Raw genomic sequence first — 12,192 nt, 5'->3', positions numbered from 1 at the left:
GTCAGCCAATTCTTCAATCTCTGCTGTTTTTAATCCCTTCATTTCTTTTAGACAGGAACAATTTTGGGTCAAAAGTTTTGTAAGTGGAATGGTGTTATCATGCCTCCAATGATGATCTTGTCTGACCACTGGAAGTGGTGTGAAGGTTGCATATCCCCACTGTTGGGCATTTTGTCTAAGTTCACCTACATTGAGTCCTGATAGCTTCCCCCATCCCAAGTCTCTGGGACTTTCTAGAGGTTCTCCTCATCCCTACCCCTACCCTCAGCTGCATATTTCTATTCAGTCTCCTGGACATCTGTGCCTCTATCCTGTCTCATCTCCCCATCCCCCTCCATTCCTCTTCCCTTCCCCTCTCTCATCCAGGTCCCTCCCTTCCTCTGCCTCCCATCATTATTTTGTTCACCCTTTTAAGTGTGATTTAAGGATCCTCACTTGGGTCTTCCTTCTTGTTTAACTTCACAGAGTCTGTTGGGTGAATCATGGCTATTCTGTACTTTTTGGTCAATATCCATTTATCAGTGAATAAAAACCATGCATGTCCATTGGGTCTGCAGTGGTTCACTCAGGAACATATTTTTCTAGTTCCATTCATTTGCCTGCAAAATTCATGATGTCCTTGTTTTTAATACATAAATAGTATTCCATTGTGTAAAGAACCACAATTTCTGTACCCCATTTTAACCCATTTTGGGTTATTTGATTTTCTGAAGTCTAATTTCTTAAGTTCTTTGTATGTTTTGGATATTAGTCCTCTATCAAATGTAGGATTAGTAAAGATCTTTTCCCAATTGTATGTTGCCATTTTGTATTATTAACTGTGTCCTTTGTTTTAGAGAAGATTTTCAGTTTCATGAGGTCCTATTTGCCAGTCGTTGATCTTAAAGCTTGAGCCATTGGTGATCTGTTCAAGATTTCCCCTGTGCCAATGTGTTCAAGGCCCTTTCTCATGTTCTCTTCTATTAGATTCAGTGTATCTGGTTTTATGTGGAGGTTCTTGATCCACTTGGACTTGAACATTGTACAAGGAGATAAAAATGGATCAATTTGCATTCTTCTACATGTAGACAGACAGTTAGAACAGCACTATTTGTTGAAGATGCTTTCTTTTTTCCACTGTACGAGTTTAGCTTCTTTGTTGAAGATCAAGTGTTCATAGATTTGTGGGTTTATAGCTGTGTATTCAGTTCTATTCCATTCATTGGCCTGTCTCTGTACCAATATTATGCAGTTTTTAATCACTATTACTCTGTAGTACAGCTTGAGGTCAAGGATGGCGATTCCCTCAGAAGTCCTTTTAGTGTTGAGAATTGTTTTTGCTATCCTGGGTTTTTGTTATTCCACATGAAGTTGAGAATTGATCTTTCCATGACTATGAAGAATTGAGTTGGAATTTTGATGAGAATTGCATTGAATCTGTAGATTGCTTTTGTTAAGATAACCATTTTTATTATGCTAATCCTGCCAATCTGTGAGCATGGGAGACCTTTCCTCTTCTGAGGTCTTCTTCAATTTCTTTCTTCAGGGACTTGAAGTTCTTGTCACACAAATCTTTCACTTGTTTGGTTAGAATTACAGCAAGGTGTTTTATATTATTTGTGACTATTGTGAAGGGCATTCTTTCTTTAATTTCTTTCTTGGCCTGTTTATCCTTTGTAAAGAGGAAGGCTACTTATTTGTTTGAGTTAATTTTATATCCAGCCACTTTGCCGAAGTTGGTTTTCAGCTGTAGGAGTTCTCTGATAGAATTTTGGGTCCCTTATGTATGCTATCATATCATCTACAAATAGTGATACCTTGACTTCCTTTTTTCCGATTTGTGTCCCTTTGACCTACTTTTGTTGTCTAGTTGTTCTACTTATAACTTCTAGTACTACGTTGAATAAATAGGAATAGACTGGGCAGCCTTGTCTTGTCCCTGATTTTAGTGATTGCTTCAAGTTTCTCTTCATTTAATTTGATGTTGGCTATTGGTTGGCTGTATATTGCTTTTGTTATGTTTAACTCTGTGCCTTGAATTCCTGATCTCTTCTCCAAGACTTTTAACATGAAAGGATATTGAATTTTGTCAAAGGCGTTTTTAACATCGAATGAGATGACCATGTGGGTTTTTTTCCTGAGTTTGTTTATATAGTGGATTATGTTTGTGGATTTCCATATGTTGAATCATCCCTGCACCCCTGTAATGAAGCCTAATAGATCGTGAAGAATGATACTTTTCATGTGTTCTTGGATTCAGTTTGTGAGAATTTTGAGTATTTTTTGCATTGATATTCATAAGCAAAATTCTTATTCTCTTTCTTTGTTGGGTCTTTGTGTGGTTTAGGTATAAGAGTAACTGTGGCTTCATAGAATGGATTAGAATGTAGACAGCCAGTTCCTTTTGTTTCTATTTTGTGGAATAGTTTGAAGAGTATTGGTATTGGGTCTTCTCTGAAGCTCTGATAGAATTCTGTCTGCACTAAAGTCAACTGACCCCGGGGCCTTTCTTGGTTGGAGACTTAATGACTGCTACTATTTCCTTATGGATTTAGGGACTGTTTAGTTTACCTGATCTTGACTTAACTTTGGTATGTGTTATTTGTCTAGAAAATCATCTATTTTATGTAGTTTTTCTAGTTTTCTTGAGTATAGGCTTTTGTAGTAGGTTGTGATTATTTTTTAATTTCCTCATCTTCTGTTTTTATATCTCCCTTTTCATTTCTGATTTTGTTAATTTGGATACTGTCTCTGTGTCCTTTAGGTAATTTGGCTAAGGGTTTGTCTATCTTGCTAATTTTCTCAAAGGACCAGCTCTTGGTTTTCTTGATTATTTGTATCATTCTCTTTGTTTCTAATTGATTGATTTCAACCCCAAGCTTGATTATTTCCTGCTGTCTACTCCTCTTAAGTGTGCTTGTTTCTTTTTTGTTCTAGTGCTTTCAGGTATGATGCTAAATTGCTAGTGTAGGATATCCCCAATATCTTTATGAAGGCACTTGGTGCTGTAAATTTTCCTCTTAACGCTGCTTTCATTGTGTCCCATAAGTTTGGAAGTGGTATGTCTTTATTTTCATTAAATTCTAGAAAATCTTTAATTTCTTTCTTTCTTTCTTCCCTGCCCAAGTTATCATTGAGTAGAGAGGTGTTGAGCTTCCATGAGTAAGTGGGCTTCTGTTGTTTTTGTTGTTATTGCAGTCCAGCCTTAGTCCATTGTGATTTGAAAGAATGCATGAGATTATTTCAATCTTCTTGTATCTGTTGAGGCTTGTTTTGTTTGTGATTATATGGTCAATTTTAAAGAAGGTAACATAAGGTGCTGAGAAGGTATATTCTTTTGTTTTAAGGTGAAATGTTCTGTAGAGATCTGTCAAATCCATTTGGTTCATAACTTTTGTTAGCACTGTGTCTCTGTTTAGTTTCTGTTTCCATGATATGTCTATTGGTGAGAATGGAGTGTTGAAGTCTCCCACTATTATTGTGTGACGTTCAATGTGTGTTTTGAGCTTTACTAAAGTTTCTTTTATAGATGTGGGCATCCTTGCATTTGGGGCATAAATGTTCAGAATTGAGACATCCTCTTAGTAGATTTTTTCTTTAATGAGTATGAAGTGTCATTCCCCATCTCTTTTGATAACTTTGGTTGAAAATCTATTTTATTGGGTATTTGAATGGCTACTCCAGCTTGTTTCTTAGGATCATTTCCTTGGAAAACTTTATCCAGCCTTTTACTCTGAGGTACTGTCTGTCTTTGTCACTGAGGTGTGTTTCTTCTATGCAGCAAAATGCTGGATCCTGTTTCCATATCCAATCTGTCAGCCTATGTCTTTTTATTGGGGAGCTGAGTCCATTGCTGTTGACAGATATAAAAGAACAAGGATTATTGATTCATACTAGTTTTGTTGTTGGAGGTGGTATTATGTTTGTGTGATTCCTTTCTTTTGGGTTTGTTGTGAGATGACTAATTTCTTGTGTTTTCGTGGGTGTAGTTACCCTCCTTGTGTATGAGTTTTCCTTCTAGTATCTGCTATAGGGCTGGATTAGTAGAAAGACAATATTTAAATTTAGTTTTGTCATGGAATATCTTGTTTCTCCATCTATGGTGATTGAGTTTTACTTGATATAATAGTCTGGGCTGGCATCTGTCGTCTCTTAGGGTCTACAAGACATCTGTCCAGGATCTTCTGCCTTTTAGAGTCTCTGTTGAGATGTCAGGTATAATTCTGGTAGTTTTGCCTTTATATGTTACTTGGCCTTTTCCCCTTACAGGTTTTAATATTCTTTATTTGTTCTATACATTTCTTGTTTTGATTATTATGTGGCAGAAGGATTTTCTTTTCTGGTCCAATCTATTTTGTGTTCTGTAGGCTTCTTTTATGTTTATAGCCATCTGTTTCTTTCTGTTAGGAAAGTGTTCTTCTGTGATTGTGTTGAAGATGTTTTCTGGCCCTTCGAACTGTGAATCTTCACCCCCTTCTATGCCTGTTATTCTCAAGTTTGGTCTTTTCATTGTGTTCCAAATTTCCTGGATGTTTTGGGTTAGGAACCTTTTATACTTGGCATTTTCATTGACCAATGTCATGGATAATATCTTCTTAGGTATTTTAATGCCTGAGATTTTCTCTTTCATCTCTTTTATTCTGTTGGTAATCCTTGTTTCTATAGTTCCTGTTCTCTTTCCTAGGTCCATCTTCAGAGTTGTCTCCATTTGTGATTTCTTTATTGTTTCTATTTCCATTGTTAGGGTTTGGACCTAAAATGTTTTGTTCATTTTCTTTACCTGTTTTATTGTATTTTCCTGTATTTCTTTATGAGATTTATTTCTTTCCTCTTTAAGGACTTCTACCTGTTTGACTGTATTTTTCTATACCTTTTAAAGGAAACTATTTATAACCTCTTTAAGGTATAAATCATCTTCACGTGATGGGATTTAATGTCAGAATCTTGCCTATTTAGGTGTGTTAGGGTGTCCAGGGCTTACTATAGCAGGAGAGTTGTGTGCTTGTGGTACCAAATTGTATTGGCTTCTGTTAATTATGTTACTTAGATTGCCTTTTACCATCTGGTTGTCTCTGTTGTTAACTGGACTGGGTGTCCTGGATTGGAGCAGACCTTCCTGGAGGCAGGTGGAGCTGTGTGTCCTGGGTTAGAGCAGGCCTCCTGTGTCCCTAATTAGAGCAGTCCTCATGGGAGACAGGCAGGCCTGTGGGGTAGGATGAGGGCATGCTGATCTGCCACAGGTACAGGTTGAGGTACAGACTGGAAGGGCAATGGGACTCCAGCTACCATAGTGTTTTTAAATTTGGTTCCAATTCTGATTGTATATAGTAAGTGCCATGTTAGAGCTTGTTGTTACTAGAGTTTTGAAAAGTTACAGAGATAGTAATGATTTGATGTTCACTATTTAAATTCCTGTAGCATAGGATGAAAAGTCACATTCTACAAGGTGCTTGTGCAACAAGGTGTGAACTGGATTTTGTAACATTTGTAATTCCAGTCTAGGCAGACTAATAGCAAGATAGTAGTAATAGATTCTTTCATGGCCACTTGTTTATAACAAAAGTGCAAATTGTTATTTAATTTTTTCTCTCAAAGGTTTGAAAACCCAAAGAGCTTCTAAATGGCCAGTATTAAAAAAATGCATTGGCATGGCATCTCTGGGATTCTTTTTTATAAAGTAAACTATTATAAAGTGTTATGGCTCTTGAGAATTTTGTGCAGGATGTCACAGTGTGGAATTTTAAAATGTTCTTGAGAAGTAAGGACCTTTATTTCATGGCTAAATGAAATAATCATTTTTTTCTTTTAATGATGTTGAGAAGAAATTTTTTTTAAATGTGGCTTCAAATAGAATTTTTAAAAAATTCTGTTGCACTGTGTCAGGCAAATTGTTGAGTGTTTCACAATCAATTTTAGTATTTCTTTTCCTCAAGATACTAATCTTTTGAAGCAGAGGTCTCATATACCCCAATTCAAGGAAATGTTAATAACATAGTACATAAACAGCTACCCAAACAGACCTAAAAATGACTCTGAAAGATATAAAAATTACATCTACAATAGCAACTACATTATGTTACTTGTATAACAAATGTCACTCTTGTAGAGTAAAAGGCATAACTATTATCATGAGTAGTAAACTTACACAAGAAGCTTTCTGTCTTGTTTTGTTTGTTTCCTTATAGCAATGACGATTGACCCAGTATACCAGTAATAGAACCTATAGCCTTGCCATTGCTAGGCAAGAAACTCTACCCCATGTTAGGTACGCAGCCTTGGAATGTATACACTACCTAAGTGAAGCCACCAGTACATAAAGGTTGGGCGTTAGCCAGAGATCCTGGAAGTGTTGACTCTGCTCTGGCCTGTGGACCCCAGATAGCAGTCATTCGAATGCCATCGCTAGTTTATAGCTCTGGCTTTATCACACAGTTCACTCTACTCACCTTGCCTTCCCCTGCCACAATTCTAGCAGGTAAGGCCCCAGACTGCTCTATCTACTTCACCCCATCCATTCCATCTGTTGTAGTTAATTTTATTTGTCAATATGACACAGCCTAGAATTATTTGGGATGAACAACTAGATGGAAATATTATCAAAGTCAGATTAGTCAGTGAAAATATCTGTGGGGGATTGCCTTTTCCTTTTTAAATAAAATGATATTTCACACATAGCTTTATTTTTCTTTTATTAAAAATGGATATTTTATTTAATATATCTTGATTATAATTTCCCCACCCTCTATTCCTCCCAGTACCTCCCTACATCCCTTCCTGTGTGGATTTATCTCCTTTCTATATCTCAGAGAACAAACAGGCTTCTAAAGAATAATAATAAAATATGGTAAGTATGGTGGTATGAATAAGAAAGGCCGACATAGGCTCATATATTTGCATGCTTAGTCAGCACAGAGTGGCACTATTTGAAAGGATTAGAAAGATTTAGGTGGTGTGGCTTTATTGGAGGAAGTGTTGTCACTGGGGGTAGACTTTGAGGTTTTTCCCCAGTTAAATGTTTTCTTTCATGAGAGTTGTCTTGGTCATGGTGTCTCTTCACAGCAATAGAAGGATGAAAAAGACAATACAACAAAACAAACACATCAGAATAGGACAAAACAAGCAAACAGAAAGAAAGGAGCCAAGAAAAGGCACAGAAAGACCAAGGCACAAACACCAAGATCTACTTACTCCCTTGCACGGTCAAGAAACAAAACCAGAATCTGGAATATATGTATGGAAAGGTCTTGTAAGGCCAAAACTAGACAAAAATGCTTTTGGTTGTTTTTGTTTGTTTGTTTTGTTTTTGTTTTTTGTTTGTTTGTTTGTTTGTTTGTAAAAACAGTAAGTTAAAAATACAGAGAAAAAGAAAAGTCTCTGGCACAATATTATGGAACCAGAAACTTCTCTCCAAAGAAGCCATTGAGTTCATTTGCTGTTGGCCATCTATTGCTGGCCATTGGGCCTACTCTTCCGTGTAGTTTGTTTACCTAGGGAGACTTCCTTGGGCAAAACTAAAATTTCACTTGGAAATGGTTACAAATTGGAATAGTTTCTTTGTTAGAGATGGGGAGTGTGTCCAGTTCTACTTTCAGCTCTAGGACCCTATCAGGTACAAATCCAGGCAGGCCAAGTGGGTGCTGCCTCAGCCTCTGTGAGCTCTCATGTGTTTTGGTCCTGTAGTGCTTAGAAGAATATTTATCCCAGAATTGCTCCTGTCTAAAAGAAATACAGGGGATGAAATGTGGAGCAGAAACTGAAGGAAAGGCCATCCAGAGATTGTCCCACCTGGGTATCTATCCCATATATAGACACCAAGTTCAGACACTATGGCAGATGCTAGGAAGTGCCTGCTGACAGGAGTATGATATTGCTGTTTCCTGAAAGGCTCTGCTAGAACCTGAAAAATACAAATGTGGATGCACACAGCCAACTATTGAATTAAGAATGAGGACCCCACTGGAGGAGTTAGGGAAAGGACTGAAAGAGCTGAAGGGGTTTGCAACCCCATAGTAAGAACAACAACATCAACCAACCAGAACCTCCAGAGCTCCCAAAGATGCAATTACCAACCAAGGAGTACACATGGAGGGACTCATGGCTCAGACACATATGTAGCAGAGGATGGCCTTATCTGGCTTCAATGGGAGGAGAGGCCCTTGGTCCTGTGAAGGCTCAATGAATTCCCCAGTGTAGCAAATGCCAGGGTGGTGAGGAGGGAGTAGTTGAGTGGGTAAGGGAGAACCCTCATAGAAGCAGAGGAAGTGAGAACAGGATAGGGAGTTTGCAGATGGAAATCCAGGAAAGGGGATAACATTGGAAATGTAAATAAATAAAATATCCAATTAAAAGATATTCTTAATGAAAAAAAAGAAGAAGAAGACTGTGTTCCCATGGTGTCCTTCACCCCCTCTAACTCTTGCATTCTTTTTGCCTCCTCTTCCACAGGGCTCTCTGAGCTCTGGGTGGACAAATTTGACGGAGACATCCCTGTAGGGCTGAGTGTTCTAAGGTATCTCATTTTCTATATGTTGTTTAGCTATGGGTCTCTGTATTTGTTCACATCTACTGTAGGAGGACATTTCTCTGATGTTAGCTGAACAAGGCTCTAATCTATGAGTAGAAGAAACTTATTAGGAGTCATTGCTGTGTTCGTTTAGTAGAGCAGTAGTGTTTGGTCTCACCATTGCACTAGTGTATCTTGCAGGTAGGACACCATTGTAGGTTAAAGACTTTGTAGCTAGTCTGATGTTTATGTTTCTCCTTTGGTAGTGTGCAGAGTACCTTTTAGTACCAAAAATACTATCTAGTAGGGATGAAGGCTCTATAAAGTCACACTCTTGACTTCTCCACATTCAAGAATTATGTAGGCATTGTCTGCAGCAATAAAGTCTTGCCATAAGCTTATGGAGAATTCCATCTATCTATCTATCTATCTATCTATCTATCTATCTATCTATCTATCTATCTATCTATCTATCTATCTATCATGGGACTCCTTTATCTAACAACTAAACTACATGTAACACAATCCTGGTACTAGAAGCTTCATTTAGTGACAAAAGATGTACAGTTGAGGCTCCTTTTCCCCATTATTTGACAATTTCATGTAGATCACCTTTTTTTCTCATGAATAGAAATTTTTAAAATTTATTCTTCTCTTATATATTACACCCTGAGTATAATTTCTCCTCCCTCTCCTTCACCTAGTCTCTCCCTACACTGGCTAGTTTTATGTCAACATGGCACAGGCTGGAGTTATCACAGAGAAAGGAGCTTGAGTTGGGGAAATGCCTCCACGAGATCCAGCTGCAAGGCATTTTCTCAATTAGTGATCAAGGTGGGAGGTCCCTTTGTGGGTGGTGCCATCTCTGGGCTGGGAGTCTTGGTTCTAAAAGAGAGCAGGCTGAGCAAGCCAGGCATAGCAAGCCAGTAAAGAACATCCCTCCACGGCTTCTGCATCTGCTCCTGCTTTCTGACTTGCTTGAGTTCCAGTCCTGACTTCCTTGGTGATGAACAACAGTATGGAAGTGTAAGCTGAATAAGCCCTTTCCTCCCCAACTTGCTTCTTGGTCATGATGTTTGTGCAGGAATAAAAACCCTGACTACGACACTCCCCTTCTACCAATCTCCCCAAATCCCCTTGAGAACAAAAGCAGGCCTTCCAGGGACATCAACCAAATACAGCATAACAAGCTACCATAAAGCAAGGCATATATTCTTACATTAAGGCTGGACAAGGCAACCTAGTAGGAGAAAAATGGTTTGTCCCAAAGACAAGTAAGAAGTCAGATATAAAAATAGTCCCTGCCCAGGGTAAATGACAATTTTTCAAATGCTGAAAGAAAAAAATGTTGACTCAGAGTTTTATGTCTATAAAAATCCTACGCAATGGAGGGAAAACTATGTAATTCTCCAATAAAAGAAAAGAAGATAATTTATTAAAAAAAAATAGTCCCTGCTCCTACTGTTAGGAATCTCACATGAATAACAGGTACAAAGGACCTAGATAAGACCCAGATAGCCTCCCTGATCTTTGTAAGCCCACTTGAGGCCAAGTCAATCGATTCTGTGGGCTATGTTCTTGTGGTGCCCTTAACCCCTCTGGCTCCTACAATGCCTCCAATCCTTGTACTCTTTCTTCCACAGGACTCCTTGAGCTTTGCTTAAGATTTGGTTGTTGAACTTTTTATCTATTCCCATCAGTTGGTGGATGAAATATCTCTGGTCTCTTTGATGACAGTTATGCTAGGCACCAGTCCCAGCACATCATGCAGACATGACAAATTGTAGGACAGAGGGTTTATGACTACGTTAGTACTCCAATCCCTCAACTGGAATCCTTTCCTAGTTCCAGAGGATGGCTGATTCAGGCTCCATGTCCCCCATTACTAGAAGACTTCACTAGTGTTATCCTCATAGATTCCATTGCGTTTCCATTACACTAGGTTTCTACCTCACCCCTCCAAATGTTCCCCAACTTCAGTCATCTCTCCCAGTAGTGACTCCCCACATGACCCTCACCTGATCCCTCCTGTTCCTAGACTCCTCCCTGCCACCACTCATGAGATCCATTCTATTTCCCCTTCTCAGGGAGATCCTTGAATCACCCTAGCCCCCACATTACTTCCTTATTATTTAACCTCTCTAGGTCTGTGGAATGTAGAATGTTCTTATAGGTATGCATTTTAGGAAACTAGTACTGTATTAGGTTCCCATACTAGTCATCAAATGATCCCTACTTACTTACAGCTGTGTCTTCCCATATTATTTTTCTCATTACTCTCTCCCTCTTCTCTCCCCACTTGATATCCTGGTTCTAGCCAGCCCCCTTAACTATCTATGCATTTTCCTTTCCTAAGGAGATCTATTTGTCCCCACTAGACTCTATACTTAAACTCTGTGATTCTATGGACTGTACCTTGATTTCCATTGTCTTAACAGCTAATATCCACATATAAATGAATACATACCATATTTGTCTTTCTATCTGTGTTATATCACTGAGGATGATTTTTTCTATTCTCATCTGTTTACCTATAAACTTCATGAGTTCATCTTTTCAATGACTAATATCCTATTGTAGAAATGTACCACATTTTCTTTATTCATTCATCCATTAAGGATCATCTATAAGTTGTTTTCAATTTTAGCTATAATGATTAAAGAAGCAATAAACATGGTTGAGCAAGCGTCTTTGTGGGGATCATGAAGCATATTTTGTGTATGTGCCTGAGAGTGGTATAGGTGGATCTTGAGGTAAATCAAATTCCATCTTCCTGAGGAACCACTGCTTGATTTTCATAGTGGTTTTACAAGTTTGCACTCTCACAAGCATTGGAAGTATGCTCCTTTTACTCTCCTTCTTTGCCAGCGTAAGCTGCTATTTTGTGGAGAGCTGTGCCGTGAGCACTTGCTGTGGAGAGCCGTGCGTGCCACGAGCAATCACCATTATAAGATGGCGCTGGCCTCCGCTGTGCCTAACTAGTAAACAAGCCTTGTGCGCAAGTGTGAGAGTGAACTCACTCCTAGTCACTGCCCATTCTCGGGGCATAATAGTGGGGTGATGGGCGAGCAACGAATCAGGAGCAGTCACGCCACATCAGGTGCTGAAACGTCATGGCTGAGGGCTATATAAGCGACTCCATTTTCTGGGGTCGGGGTCTTCCTGAGAAGTAAGCAATAAAGCTTTGCCGCAGAAGATTCCGGTTGTCCTGAGTATGTTTCTGCCGGTGGGAACAAAAGCTCGGGATACTATTTGTTTAAAAACATTAAATGTACAGAACAAAGAAAGAATATTAAAAGTTGCAAGGGAAAAGACCAAGTAATACATAAGGGCAGGTCTATTAGAATAACACTTGAATTGTTAATGGAGACACTAAAAGTCAGAAAGGCCTAGACATATGTTCCACAACCGCAGATGCCAGTCCAAGCTATAATACCCAGAAAATTTTTCAGTCATGATGGAGAAAAAAGACATTCCATGATAAAACCATATTCAAGCAATTATCTGTCTACAGCCCTACAGGAAGATGCTAATGGAAACTTTTAGAATAAAGAGGTTAACCACATCCAAGAAATAAATAATCCCAGACCAGCAAGTCAAAAGAGATTGAAAAATATAAGATATTCCACAACAAAATAACAGGAACCAACAAATACCACTCATTGACAACTCTCAACACCAACTGTCTCAATTGCTCAATAAAAAGATAC

The sequence above is a fragment of the Mus caroli genome, unplaced genomic scaffold (assembly GCF_978045245.1).
Source record: "Mus caroli unplaced genomic scaffold, Mus_caroli_1 scaffold_6, whole genome shotgun sequence".
In the NCBI taxonomy this organism is placed as follows: Eukaryota; Metazoa; Chordata; class Mammalia; order Rodentia; family Muridae; genus Mus; species Mus caroli.
This window is presented reverse-complemented; position numbering follows the sequence as displayed.